The sequence below is a fragment of the Doryrhamphus excisus genome, linkage group LG1, assembly GCF_037039965.1.
Source record: "Doryrhamphus excisus strain RoL-2023G ecotype Guam linkage group LG1, RoL_Dexc_Guam_v1.1, whole genome shotgun sequence".
Lineage (NCBI taxonomy): Eukaryota > Metazoa > Chordata > Actinopteri > Syngnathiformes > Syngnathidae > Doryrhamphus > Doryrhamphus excisus.
The window spans coordinates 25,964,934-25,979,941 of NC_136357.1; the positions used below are offsets into that span (position 1 = coordinate 25,964,934).

The following is a 15,008-nucleotide window of genomic DNA, read 5'->3' on the forward strand; positions in this document are numbered from 1 at the left end:
TTCCTGTCTCTGTTCCCCCGAGGACTCAAAGAGAAAGACATTTCCAAGCCGTCCCGCTTGACTGAGTTCCGGCTCACTTAGAGGTCCGCCGCTCTCGCCTGGCTTCCTCCGAGCTTTGTTCACACTTCCACAAGCGGCGCCGCCACCACACGCGGCAATTCCAGCGGGGGCCTGGAAATGGAAGAACAAGAGCACGGTGGAAGAGAGGACACAGAGGAAAAAAAAAAAAAAAGATTGTTCTTGCTCACTATCGTGTAAGTGGAAGAGCGTGAACTCGGCCTTTGAGTTCAGTTGGCGTTGAAAAGAAATAGCGTTCTTCTTCCAAACCATCAACAGGATTCTTTACAGTCCATCCTTTCAAAATGGACGCATGTGAGGCAGCCGGGTACCTTCCGTTATGCAACACCGTACATGCTATGCCATACTGAGCTATGCTGAAGTCAACTATGCTATGCTATGCTATGCTATGCTATGCTATGCTATGCTATGCTATGCTATGCTATGCTATGCTATGCTATGCTATGCTATGCTATGCTATGCTATACACTATGCTGTGATATAATGAACTATACTACGCTAAGCGATGTTGTTATGCTATAATTATATTATGTTTTCTTTATTAAATCATCTTTGTACCACAGATTTTCTTTCCCTAATACTGTCTTTTTATCTATAATGTTATTATTAATATTATTTATTTATTGTCATTTTATAACATTTTACTCACGAAATTTTCCAAAAATTACAATTTGTTTCCCCCAAAAAATTGTTGGTTTCTCATAATGTGAATAAAAAAAATATTTTTTAAAAATGTATCAACTCTATGCTACTAAAATTGCATCAGTATTATAATCCATATAATAAAATAAATAAATAAATAAATAAATAAATAAATAAATAAATAAATAAATAAATAAATAAATAAATAAATAAATAAATAAATAAATAAATAAATAAATAAATAAAAATAATAATAATAATAATAATAATAATAATGCTAGGAGTTTATTTTCTTAAATTTGTGATATTTTTTCTTGTTATAATACCATATTTTTCTCTGAATATTTTATATATATATATATATACTTTTTATATTTCAGTTGGTTTTTTTCATTTCCCAATTATGTCACCTATCTCATCATATTTTGACTTTATTTTTTGGGTAAAATTTTCCTCACAAAATTTTCCAAAAATTACAATTTGTTTCCAAAAAAAATTTTTTGTTTCTCATAATGTGAATAAAAAAAATAATTTTTTAATGTATCAACTCTATGCTACTAAAATTGCATCAGTATTATAATGCATATAATAATAATAATAACAACAATAATAATAATAATAACAACAATAATAATAATAATGTTAGTTCATTTTCTTAAATTTGTGACATTTTTTCTTGTTATAATACCATATTTTTCTCTGAATATTTTATATATATATATAATATATTTTTTATATTTCAGTTGTTTTTTTTTCATTTTCCAATTATGTCACCTATCTCATCATATTTTGACTTTATTTTTTGGGTAACATTTTCCTCACAAAATCTTCCAAAAATGACAATTTGTTTCCAAAAAAATGTGTTTATTTCTCCTAATGTGAATAAAAAAATCAATTTTAAAAAAATGTATCAACTCTATGCTACTAAAGTTGCATCAGTATTCTAATAATAATAATAATAATGTTAGTTTATTTTCTTACATTTGTGACATTTTTTCTCGTTATAATACCATATATATATATATATATATATATATATATTATATTTCAGTTGTTTTTTTCATTTTCCAATTATGTCACCTATCTCATCATATTTTGACTTTATTTTTTTGGGTAACATTTTCCTCACGAAATTTTCCAAAAATTACAATTTGTTTCCAAAAAAATGTGTTTATTTCTCCTAATGTGAATAAAAAAATCAATTTTAAAAAAATGTATCAACTCTATGCTACTAAAATTGCATCAGTATTCTAATAATAATAATAATAATGTTAGGAGTTTATTTTCTTAAATTTGTGACATTTTTTCTTGTTATAATACCATATTTTTCTCTGAATATTTTATATATATACATATATATATATATATATATATATATATTTTTTATATTTCAGTTGTTTTTTTCATTTTCCAATTATGTCACCTATCTCATCATATTTGGACTTTATTTTTTGGGTAATATTTCAACTCTATGCTATTTTGACGAGGGGGGGGGGGGTGTCTCATACGGTAAGCCTTGAAATAATAACCAAGAAAATATAGCCTAGTGAATTGTTGACAAACCCCTGGTCATGTGATGGGGGCGGGGTCACAGCCAAGGTGCACTCCACCAATCTGCAGGGTGCCATTGTTTCAGTGATCAGGAGCAGGACGCCTGGCAGGAGGCAGAAAAAAGATGAAGATAAGTCACACGGCCAAGACGGCAAAGGAAAGCGATGCGGTGAGACACATGCGTCCAGGCGGGAAGAGACGGAACGCTTTGCCAGGTGAAGGATCTTTGGCAAAATGAGACGTCCATCATGTCCGTCACGTTGCCATCTCGTCTCTCGTCCTCGAGAGCCAAGGAGAAGATGAAGCTGTCATGCGGTGGCGTTAGCGAGACACTGGAGTCCATGTAACACCTAAAGATGGAATATCACATTTATGCACGATGCTTGGGGAGCTGGGGCTCAGACATGCTGGAGCAAAGTACAAAACACACAATCTTTCATTTTTAGCTGGAACATTCGGATTTGTGTTCAGCTATGAGGTTTAGCCAATTAAAATACTTTTCATGATTAAGTTTTAGCCAAGGAGACCAGGGTTCAATTCCACCCTTGGCCATCTCTGTGTGGAGTTTGCATGTTCTCCCCGTGCATGCGTGGGTTTTCTCCGGGTACTCCGGTTTCCTCCCACATTCCAAAAACATGCTAGGTTAATTAATTAGCGACTCCAAATTGTCCATAGGTATGAATGTGAGTGTGAATGGTTGTTTGCCTATATGTGCCCTGTGATTGGCTGGGTGGAACCCGCCTATCGCCCGAAGACAGCTGGGATAGGCTCCAGCACCCCCACGACCCTACACAGTAGAAAATGAATGAATGAATATACTATGCTAACCTATGCTATAATATGTTATACTATGCTATGCTATGTTATGTAATGTTATGTTATACTAAACTAATCTATGTTATTTGATGCTATACTATGGTCAGCTATGTTATGTAATGTCATGTTGCACTATATAGTATTATGCTAACCTATGCTATGTAATTTTATGCTATGCTATGTTATGCTATGCTAAGCAATTTAAGGTTATGTTACACTATACTATGCTAACCTATGTTATTTAACGATGTTATGCTACCTTATGCTATACTATGGTAAGCTATGTCATGTTATGTCATGTTGCACTATATAGTATTATGCTAACCTATGCTATGTAATTTTATGCTATGCTATGTAATGTTATACTATGCTAAGCTAAGCAATTTAATGTTATGTTACACTATACTATGCTAACCTATGTTATTTAACGATGTTATGCTACCTTATGCTATACTATGGTCAGCTATGTTATGTTATGTCATGTTGCACTATATAGTACTATGCTAACCTATGCTATGTAATTTTATGCTATGCTATGTAATGTTATGTTATGCTATGCTAAGCTATTTAATGTTATGTTACACTATACTATGCTAACCTATGCTATGTAATTTTATGTTATGCTATGCTAAGCATTAATGTTAATTAATTTAATGTTATGTTACACTATACTATGCTAACCTATGTTATTTAACGATGTTATGCTACCTTATGCTATACTACGGTCAGCTATGTTATGTTATGTCATGTTGCACTATATAGTGTGATGCTAACCTATGCTATGTAATTTCATGCTATGCTATGTAATGTTATGCTATGCTAAGCAATTTAATGTTATGTTACACTATACTATGCTAACCTATGTTATTTAACGATGTTATGCTACCTTATGCTATACTATGGTAAGCTATGTCATGTTATGTTATGTCATGTTGCACTATATAGTATTATGCTAACCTATGCTATGTAATTTTATGCTATGCTATGTTATGCTATGCTAAGAAATTTAATGTTATGTTGCACTATACTATGCTATTCTATGTTATTTAACAATGTTATGCTACCTTATGCTATACTACGGTCAGCTATGTTATGTTATGTCATGTTGCACTATATAGTATTATGCTAACCTATGCTATGTCATTTTATGCTATGCTATGTAATGTTATGCTATGCTAAGCATTAATGTTAATTAATTTAATGTTATGTTACACTATACTATGCTAACCTATGTTATTTAACGACATGTTATGCTATGTTTTGCCACGCTAAGTTACGCAAAACCACGTTTTGTTATGTTACTTTCTGAGAAGATGATCAGTATTTGACGGGTAAAATGATCCCGATTCCATTACATGTGGAAAAAGACATCACAAACTGACACTGGCTCAGTTAAATATTGTTCCTTATGTCAGCTGAGCTTATTTTGTACATATGAGGAATAAAATATGAAGTATGAATGTACTAATTGGAAAAGCCAGTGACCCCGTGCACTCCATTGTATGCAATCTACACGCTGTTTATTCATGTCATAGCGTACGTACTGTCATCTTATTCTCTAAATGCTCTCCGTCAAAGTGATTCATCGCCTCACACGTGCACCATGTACGGACATAAAATGTCCACATTTTGTGAGAATAATACAAAAAAAACACCTTAAGCTGAAGAGAGCGGCAGCAGCGTGAGGATGAAGAAGTGGAATGGAATGCGGCCATCATTAATTCTCTTTCCCCCCCCAGCCCGTGACACGTGTAATGTCTTGTGTTGTTCAAGATGTCAGCTGACTGCTTCTCCTGGGCCGTGAGATTAAATTGCAGCACTATTGAACAGATTAGGATGAAATATGGCGCGCGTTGGCTCACTCCCCTGACAATTTCTCCAAATGACTTTGGTGAGCTGCTGACTTTTTCCCTCTAATATCAGCGCCAGGTAGACATCTGTGCTTTTTTGCGCATGAAATATGGCACCCGTACGCACGGCTTTCCATGAATTATTATGCTTTATTTCGTCCCAGCGTCTCCTTTCATGAATGTCAGATACGTATATGTCAAAACATGGACCCCTGCTGTGTTGCCTGTGCTGTTATTTTTATGAAAAAGACAGACCTAATAAGACAAGGAGCTCTACAAAATAAGTGTAACTTGAAGGTGAATCACCACTAAATTTGGCCAAATGTGGCCCGCAGGACACTAGTTTGAGACCCCCCGCCTTGATATGAAAGTTTAATGTTAGTGCGGCCCGCGCAAGTTTGATATGGATGCTGTATGGTATCATGTACCCAGAAAAAATTATTACGTTTGATTAATGTTCATGTTAAAGGTTAAATAACTGTTAATAGTTATCCTCCCTATCCGTGTGGAAGTGGTACATTTTTGGCTATTTAAGTTTAAAGGAAATAACTTGAAGGCTACCATTTAGGTCGCTAGCTCTGTAGTTTGCGAGTTAGCATGTGTCTCAAGACCCTGCAGTTGCGCAATATGTTGTAAATAAAAAGAGTATAAATGTGACTATAGTCGTGTTTTGTCATGTCTACAGGGCTCTAATAATGCTTTGTTCATTTTAATCTGAAAAAAATATTTTGTCTACCCACCAACTGTGGTTTCTTAAGTTTTTATTATTATTATTATATTTATTTATTTATTACTGATTGATTGATTTTCTTCATTCTTGATTTATTTATTTTTCATCTTATTTTGTGCAGAAAAATAAAAATTAAGATATTTGAGAACAGTGGAATGTTTCATCAGAGCTTTTCTTGTAGAAAATCGGAACAAAAGCACTGAAAAAGTTTGTATATTTTTCTGTTTTTAATAAATGCGTTTTTTTTTTTTTTTGGAAAACCTGCCCAGACCCTAGCTCCAGTGGCCCCCAAGTAAATTGAGTTTGGCCTTAGGGTGTTTGGCCAAATCATGGTGAAATTTGGTACACCCATTTATAGGACTGACGAGTACATGTATGTCAAATTTGAGCAAGATTGAATAACAAACATGGCCGCCATACACCAAAACATCCCGGTCATTGACCTGTTACTTTATGGCATTTGGCTGGATCATGGTGAAATTTGGTAGACCCATTTATAGGAATGACGAGTACATGTATGTCAAATTTGAGCAAGATTGAATAACAAACATGGCCGCCATACAGCAAAACATCCCGGTCATTGACCAATCATCCAATGTTTTTTTTTTTTCAACTTTAAGGACCTCTGTATAACATTTACGCTAGCATGTCTTCCAATGAGTGGCGGCATAAGCAATCGCTGTTACTTTATGGCATTTGGCTGGATCATGGTGAAATTTGGTACACCCATTTATAGGACTGACGAGTACATGTATGTCAAATTTGAGCAAGACTGAATAACAAACATGGCCGCCATACACCAAAACATCCCGGTCGTTGACCTGTTACTTTATGGTATTTGGCTGGATCATGGTGAAATTTGATACACCCATTTGGTCGACTGAAAACGACATGTGTGTGAAATTTGAGCAACGTTGGATGAAAAACGTAGCCGCCATCAAGTGAAATATTTTTTCATGGCCGCCCCCCCCCCCCCCCGCAGCATTTCCAGCACAGGTTCGTTTGGAAGAAAAACTGTGAAATCCAAGATCCCTTGAATATGCTAACAAATGACAATCAACAATTGAAGGTGTGAAGAAAATTAGCTTACGAATGCTCTGGTAGAGAGCAGACAAGAAAGCTTGTGTGTTTACATTATGTTGCTATGGAAACACTGACAGGCAGCTGATGAGAGGCGAAACACTTAAGAGCGAAGCGAAAGGTCAAGACATAATTCATCACGGACAATTACAGGAAGTAGTATTCCAAAAGAACACGTTCTCCGTAACGGTGCACGATTAATGTTAAATATGAATATATATTCTATATAAATATGAAATATTCTGGTTTCCTAGCCATCTTGGAGTGTTTTGCAGACGAGCTGTAATCCGTAGATAAACACTGACAAGAAGCAGGCAAACAGCAAGCCTGCGTGTTTTGTTTTTTTTTAATTTTCTTTCTTAAAGGGAAAAAATAGAAGCCAATCCCAAGCAGCCAGATGGAAGTAGTTACCATGACATCACTCTTTGATTGACAGCGAGCGGCAAGGGCAGGTTTCATAACAGCAGCACGACGCGTCTCTGTGATGACATGGATGGATGGATAGATTTGAATTCTGTCGCGACAAAGCAAACGACAAAAACGACGACGAAAAAGCAAACTAACTCACAAGGATGAGTCATTTCAGCGTTTTTTCCCGTTTTTAATATCTTGGCTGGTATTTCTCAATCAAGCACTAAAAACTAAATACCACGGTTCGATCCTCAAGCGATATGTAGCTTTGTGCTCACTAGGTGGCGGTAATGACATCAAACATTAGCTTACATGACATTACCTTAACACTGTAGGAAGTCATGAAGTATGTTCCCACTTGATGGTGGAAAAGGTTCCCCTCCTGTTCCATGTGGAAGTGGTGCGTATTTGGCTTCTTAGTTTTAGAGGAAATAAATTTGAGGTGGCGGCACGGCGGTCGAGTGGTTAGCATGCAGACCTCACAGCTAGGAGACCAGGGTTCAATTCCCCGTGCATGTGTGGGAGAGTTTGGAGAGATACAGCTGTTTTTTTTCCCCAACTGTTTCAACTCTCTGGCTGCACGGTGGTTTAGTGGTTAGCGTGCAGACCTCGCAGCTAGGAGACCAGGGTTCAATTCCACCATCGGCCATCTCCGTGCATGCGTGGGTTTTCTCCGGTTTCCTCCCACATTCCAAAAACATGCTAGGTTAATTGGTGACTCCAAATTGTCCATAGGTATGAATTTGAGTGTGAATGGTTGTTTGTCTATATGTGCCCTGTGATTGGCTGGCTGTACCCCGCCTCTCGCCCGAAGAAAGCTGGGATAGGCACCAGCAACCCCCCGCGACCCTAGTGAGGAAAAAGCAGTAGAAAATGAATGAATGAGTTTCAAAGGTGGCTGCACAGTGGTTAGCCTCACAGCTAGAAGATCCGAGTTCAATCCCACCCTCGGCCATCTCTGTGTTCTCCCGGTGCATGCGTGGTACTCCGGTTTCCTCCCACATTCCAAAAACATGCTAGGTTAATTGGCGACTCCAAATTGTCCATAGGTATGAATGTGAGTGTGAATGGTTGTTTGTCTATATGTGCCCTGTGATTGGCTGGCTGTACCCTGTCTCTTGCCCGAAGACAGCTGGGATAGGCACCAGCAACCCCCCGCGACCCTAGTGAGGAAAAAGCAGTAGAAAATGAATGAATGAGTTTCAAAGGTGGCTGCACAGTGGTTAGCCTCACAGCTAGAAGATCCGAGTTCAATTCCACCCTCGGCCATCTCTGTGTGGAGTTTGCATGTTCTCCCCGTGCATGCGTGGGTTTGCTCCGGGTACTCCGGTTTCCTCCCACATTCCAAAAACATGCTAGGCTAACTGCTGATATGAATGTGAGTGTGAATGGTTGTTTGTCTATATGTGCCCTGTGATTGGCTGGGTGGACCCCGCCTATCACCCGAAGACAGCTGGGATAGGCTCCAGCACCCCCACGACCCTAAACAGTAGAAAATGAATGAATGAATAAAATTTGAGGCAAACCGGTTAGCTTGCTAGCTAGCGACCGTCTTGAGTCCCTGATAGATAGACGGACATACGTGGTAAATTGCCAGACAGCAAAACCAGACAAGACCAGGAAACGACCGAGACATCAGAAGTAACATTACCAGACAAAAGCCACCTTGCCTGCAGTGCAGCCCCCACTGGTGTACTGTATAAACGCTGGCGCCAATCAGCAGCCACCCTTCCATCAGTCCAGCCCGGGGCGGTTGGACCTGACATTTAAAAGACAAGCTATGGAATCACCAGCGTATACAACATGATAATACAACAGAGACAAGACGGACCAAGTCAAGCCAATAAAAGAACATCAAAATTGGTAGATTGGTTGCCGGTTCGATCCTCAGTCCGTGTGTAATCGTTCAACAAAACGATCTATCTATCAGGACTTTCCAAATAATTCCCAAATTTTTCCATAATTCAACATTTTCTGTCACATTTTTCCCCATTGAAAAATAATTGGCAGTTTCAATGTCCTCCCATTTGTGGGGGAGCTGGGGGTCTATTTCAAGTAAGGTAGCACAGCTCAGGTCATAGAGTGGTCCTCGCCTGTATGCTTGCTGGTTCGATCCTCAGTCCTCATGTAATTGTGCAACATAATTACACATTTCAATAATCATTTTCCGCTTTTTATATTCCGATATTTCAAATTTCTCATTTATTTAATGTGCTAATTACGCTCATATTTCGCATTCAATATTTTTTGTGATATTTTGTCCCACTGAAAATGAATAGGCAATTTCCATGTCGCCCCCTATTGGTCAGAATTCATTTTATATTTGACATTCCATGTAACATCCTGGTTGACTCCCAACTGCTGGTTGCTGGTTCGATCCTAATAGACTTTTACTTAAAATTCCTTCATTCATTCATTCATTTTCTACCGATTTTCCTCACAAGGATCGCAGGGGGTGCTGGAGCCTATCCCAGCTGTCTTCGGGCGAGAGGCAGGGTACACTCTGGACTGGTGGCCAGCCAATCACAGGGCACATATAGACAAACAACCATTCACACTCACATTCATACCTATGGACAATCTGGAGTCGCTAATTAACCTAGCATGTTTTTTGGAATGTGGGAGGAAACCGGAGTACCCGGAAAAAACCCACGCATGCACGGGGAGAACATGCAAACTCCACACAGAGATGGCAGAGGGTGGGATTGAACTCTGGTCTCCTAGCTGTGAGGTCTGCGCACATGAAGGAATTCTCAGAATTCTCAGAATTCCTTCATGTCGTTTATTATTATTATTATTATTATTATTATTATTATTATTATTATTATTATTATTATTATTCCTATGCTGGATTTTCTGCTAACATTAAAAATAAAATGGTGTCAACAATTTAGGCAGCATTTTCCGCAGTTTGTTCGGTCGTCCCCTAGACAGCAGCCATTTTTCTTCAGCGTCCTCTGACGGGATAAGCTAATCAGCAGCAGGCCCGCCACAGGGATTACACTCCTTATCGTATCTCTGCCACCAGTCAGGTTAAGCACGCGGCTTGCCACAATTGGAACTCTTTTTTTTTTTTTTTAATAAAGCTCCTTTTTAAAATGGAGATTTGAGCAAAGCCACTTACTTAATTGCTTTCTATTATACGAGGCGGGTGATTGTCGGGTTTAGAGCGCTCACGCATGGAGGACCCCGCCAGTCCAAAACGGTGCTTGAAAAAACATTTGCCTCCGAGTGTGTTAAAGAGACGTCACGATGGCGGCCACAGCTTGTCAAGGAAAGGTTGGACGTTATCGCCGTATCAAAGCGCTCTAATTGCGCGTCCCCGGGCCCGCTTAGCGGCAGCGGCGTCGACCGGAATTTTTAGTAGCGACGTTAAAAAGGAAGCAGCGCTCACGCCGCAAATAAACAATACCTGCCAGGCCACGCAAATGAGCGCAAACAAGCGCGCCGTATGTTTTTGGATCAACACGACAGAGGCCGCTCGTGTTGGCACGTTTGAAATGCAAATGTCCCTCTTTGGCGCTTTTAGTGTGTTTTCAGGTGCAGGCTGGCTCTCGCTAGCTCATTCATTTGCATGGTTTGGTTTTTTTTTTGGAGCAGAGTATACAAACTCAAGGTGGCCCTGCCATGAAATGCTTGCCTGTCTTTTAGACCAGGGATTCTTAAATGGGGGTGCGGGGACCCCCATGTGCACAAACTATGAATAGAGAAACATTCTGAACGTCCCAAAGAGATACTGTACCTCCATAAATAGGAATATTTATGTACATTGTACATGTAATATAGCAGGGGTGCATGCACTTTAGTATTATTTTATACTCACAGTTTCAAAGGTAGCGCGCAGACCTCACAGCTAGGAGACCAGGGTTCAATTCCACCCTCGGCCATCTTTGTGTGGAGTTTGCATGTTCTCCCCGTGCATGTGTGGGTTTTCTCCGGGTATTCCGGTTTTCCTCCCACATTCCAAAAACATGCTAGGTTAATTGGCGAATTGTCCATAGGTATGAATGTGAGTGTGAATGGTTGTTTGTCTATATGTGCCCTGTGATTGGCTGGCCACCAGTCCAGGGTGTACCTCGCCCGAAGACAGCTGGGATAGGCTCCAGCACCCCCGCGACCCTCGTGAGGAAAAAGCGGTAGAAAATGAATGCGTTTCAAAGGTGGCTGCACGGTGGTTAGCCTCATAGCTAGAAGGCCCGAGTTCAATCCCACCCTCGGCCATCTCTGTGTGGAGTTTGCATGTTCTCCCCGTGCATGCGTGGCTTTTCTGCGTTTTCCTCCCACATTCCAAAAACATGCTAGGTTAATTAGCGACTCCAAATTGTCCATAGGTATGAATGTGAGTGTGAATGGTTGTTTGTCTATATGTGCCCTGTGATTGGCTGGCCACCAGTCCAGAGTGTACCCCGCCTCTTGCCCAAAGACAGCTGGGATAGGCTCCAGCACCCCCGCGACCCTTGTGAGGAAAAGCGGTAGAAAATGAATGAATGAATGAGTTTCAAAGGTGGCTGCACGGCGGGCAAGTGGTTAGCCTCACAGCTAGAAGACCCGAGTTCAATCCCATCCTCGGCCATCTCTGTGTGGAGTTTGCATGTTCTCCCCGTGCATGCGTGGGTTTTCTCCGGGTACTCTGGTTTCCTCCCACATTCCAAAAACATGCTAGGTTAATTAGCGACTCCAAATTGTCCATAGGTATGAATGTGAGTGTGAATGGTTGTTTGTCTATATGTGCCCTGTGATTGGCTGGCCACCAGTCCAGGGTGTACCCCGCCTCTCGGTCGAAGACAACTGGGATAGGCTCCAGCACCCCCGCGACCCTTGTGAGGAAAAGCGGTAGAAAATGAATGAATGAATGAATGAGTTTCAAAGGTGGCTGCACGGTGGTAAAGTGGTTAGCCTCACAGCTAAAATACCCGAGTTCAATCCCATCATTGGCCATGTCTGTGTGGAGTTTGCATGTTCTCCCCGTGCATGCGTGGCTTTTCTCTGGTTTCCTCCCACATTCCAAAAACATGCTAGGTTAATTAGCGACTCCAAATTGTCCATAGGTATGAATGTGAGTGTGAATGGTTGTTTGTTTGTTAGCCAGGACTCACGTACAGTATGTGGCTACTCACCATTGCAGTCACTTCCACTTCTTGTTCTATGGTTGTCATCACAGTTTCATTGGTTCCCGTCTGCGGTGACCTAAAAAAAAGCAAAGCTTATCGTTTGTTTTGATTTTTTTTTTTTTTTGTGATAAATCCCCAGCAGAAAAAAAGCTGCCGACAACAAAAGGTCCACTTTGGAACAACACTGGCTTTAAGTGCTTTTCATCTTGACAGGAGAATGGAGGCGTCGTGGTCTTCTGCATGGGAACGCTTGCTTCATTTTCCCCGCTGCGAGACTTCCATCTCTCCGTGTTTCTCCTTTGTCCCTTCCCTTTCAGGTGTGGCCTTTCAGAAGTTCATCAGGTGCAAAAGCTGAAAGACTATTTTTAACCGGCTGAGACCTTGATGAGCTGAGCTGCTGACACGACCGACAAGAACGTACTGTTCCTCCGCCAAGGCTTTGTTATGCAAGGAGCCTCCTCCAGAGGGACAATTTTCCATTCTGCTGTGATGAAATCCGATACGCCGCATCTTGTCTTCAGATGAAAAAGTCACGTTTTTAGTGATGTTCTAACAGCTGTATGAGGCTCTAGGGCTCCAAACGTGAGAAAACTCACTTGTTTGCTCTTCTTTGGGAGGAGAAGCGCTCAAAGGCTCACTTTTGAAGTTGCGGATTTTCGACATAATACCGCCTTTGATGCGGCCCAGCTCGGTGAGCCCGCCCTGTGTACGTATGTGCCCGCCACCTTGTAAATAAAAAAGAAGAAAAGAGGCTTTGCTACCAAATATTATACACATTAAAACAGGGGTCTCAAATTCAATTTACCTGGGGGCCACTGGAGCTAAGGTCTGGGTGAGACTGAGCATCTGGTTTTCCAAAAAAACACATTTATTAAAAACAAATTTTTTTTTAAAACTTCGCTTTGGTTCCAATTTTCTACAATAAAATATTCCACTGTTCTCAAATATCTTACTTTTTATTTTTCTACACAAAATAAGATGAAAAATAAATAAACAAATCAAGAATAAAGAAAATCAATCAATCAGTAATAAATAAAATAATAATAATAAAACGGCAAATAATAAAAACTTGAGAAACCACATATAGTTGGTGCGCAGACAAATGATTTTTTTCAGATTAAAATGAACAAAGCATTATTAGAGCCCTGTAGACATGACAAAACACGACTATAGTCACATTTATACTCTTTTTATTTACAACATATTGCGCAACTGCAGGGTCTTGAGACACATGCTAACTCGCAAACTAGAGAGCTAGCGACCTAAACGGTAGCCTTCAAGTTATTTCCTTTAAACTTAAATAGCCAAAAACTTACCACTTCCACACGGATAGGGAGGATAACTATTAACAGTTATTTAACCTTTAACATGAACATTAATCAAACGTAATAATTTTTTCTGGGTACATGATACCATACGGCATCCACATCAAACTTGCGCGGGGGCGCACTAACATTAAACTTACATATATATCAAGGCGGGGGCCGCGTGTTTGAGACCCCTGATCTAGAAAGTTTTCTGTGCGGGTTATTGCGTGGAGCTGCTCTATGGGAGTCCACAACTTGAGGGTGGAAAGATTAGCATAATATGCCCCCTTTTAATGTGTAGCAACTCTATTGTACAACACAGCGGCAACAGAGCCAATGTTGTGGAGACCCTGGAGGTTATTTGCTTCCGCGGACCATGCATCCGCCCACACGGTAAGTAACATTCATTCATTCATTCATTTTCTACCACTTTTCCTCACGAGGGTCGCCAGCCAATCACAGGGCACATATAGACAAACAACCATTCACACTCACATTCATACCTATGGACAATTTGGAGTCGCTAATTAACCTAGCATGTTTTTGGAATGTGGGAGGAAACCGGAGTACCCGGAGAAAACACAGAGATGCCCGAGGGTGGAATTGAACCCTGGTCTCCTAGCTGTGAGGTCTGCGCGCTAACCCCTAGACCACCGTGCCGCCCCGGTAAGTAACAACGCTGTTAATTGGCGCATTAACGCCAATGCAACGCCTTGTAACATCAATGGAACATTACAGGTGTCACACCTCACTCCAAAAAAAAACGTTATTTTAGTTGCGTTAGTTATTTTAGTTACGACTTACACAATCGATTAAGATTTAACAAAGCAGCTCGTCAAGGTTTTTTCCCAAGTTTGTCCGTGGAGAGAATTCATTCACATTGCATTATTTCCTCTGGGAGGAATTCTTTTCAACATTGTTGCTAATGATTGTACGTCTACAAAAACCAAAAAGCGAAGACAATTCCTTGCACTGTAATGATTCATGAGTTCCATTACACTGTTATTGTAAAAGCAAACATACATTTAAGACCCAGACTGGAAATCTTTAGGAGATGAATGGATAACTCCCATTTGGGATGATATATTTGGAGTTTTTTCCTAAACATTAGTAGGCTGCAGGTTGCAAGGACACGTTCAAGGCCGCGTGAGGACAAGGACGGCGGCGGCGGCGGCGGCGGTGGTAGAGGAGCATTATCGCACATCACGATGTGAAGACTCACCTAAGTCTGGCCTCTCGCGGCAAATACAAATGATTTGCCTGTTTCACACGTATCAAACAATACCTCGGTGCTATTACTCCCAATTGCATGCTGAGATGTGGTGCAAATGTTACCTTAACCCAGAAACACAAAAACATCCTCACGCAGTCGTCGGTAAAACACACCGCTTCTATTAGCGGCGCTGCGACTCTTTAATTGCATTCAAAGGCC

General features: G+C 40.2%; 1 long non-coding RNA gene across 1 annotated transcript; it reads right to left on the minus strand.

Moving 5' to 3' along the window:
• Positions 1-2,218: 2,218 nt before the first annotated feature.
• Positions 2,219-13,002, minus strand: LOC131132865 (uncharacterized). Its single transcript, XR_013629240.1, has 2 exons — positions 12,276-13,002; positions 2,219-2,621 (listed from the first exon to the last, which is right to left on the minus strand). It is a non-coding gene; the product is annotated as an uncharacterized LOC131132865 (long non-coding RNA).
• Positions 13,003-15,008: the final 2,006 nt, after the last annotated feature.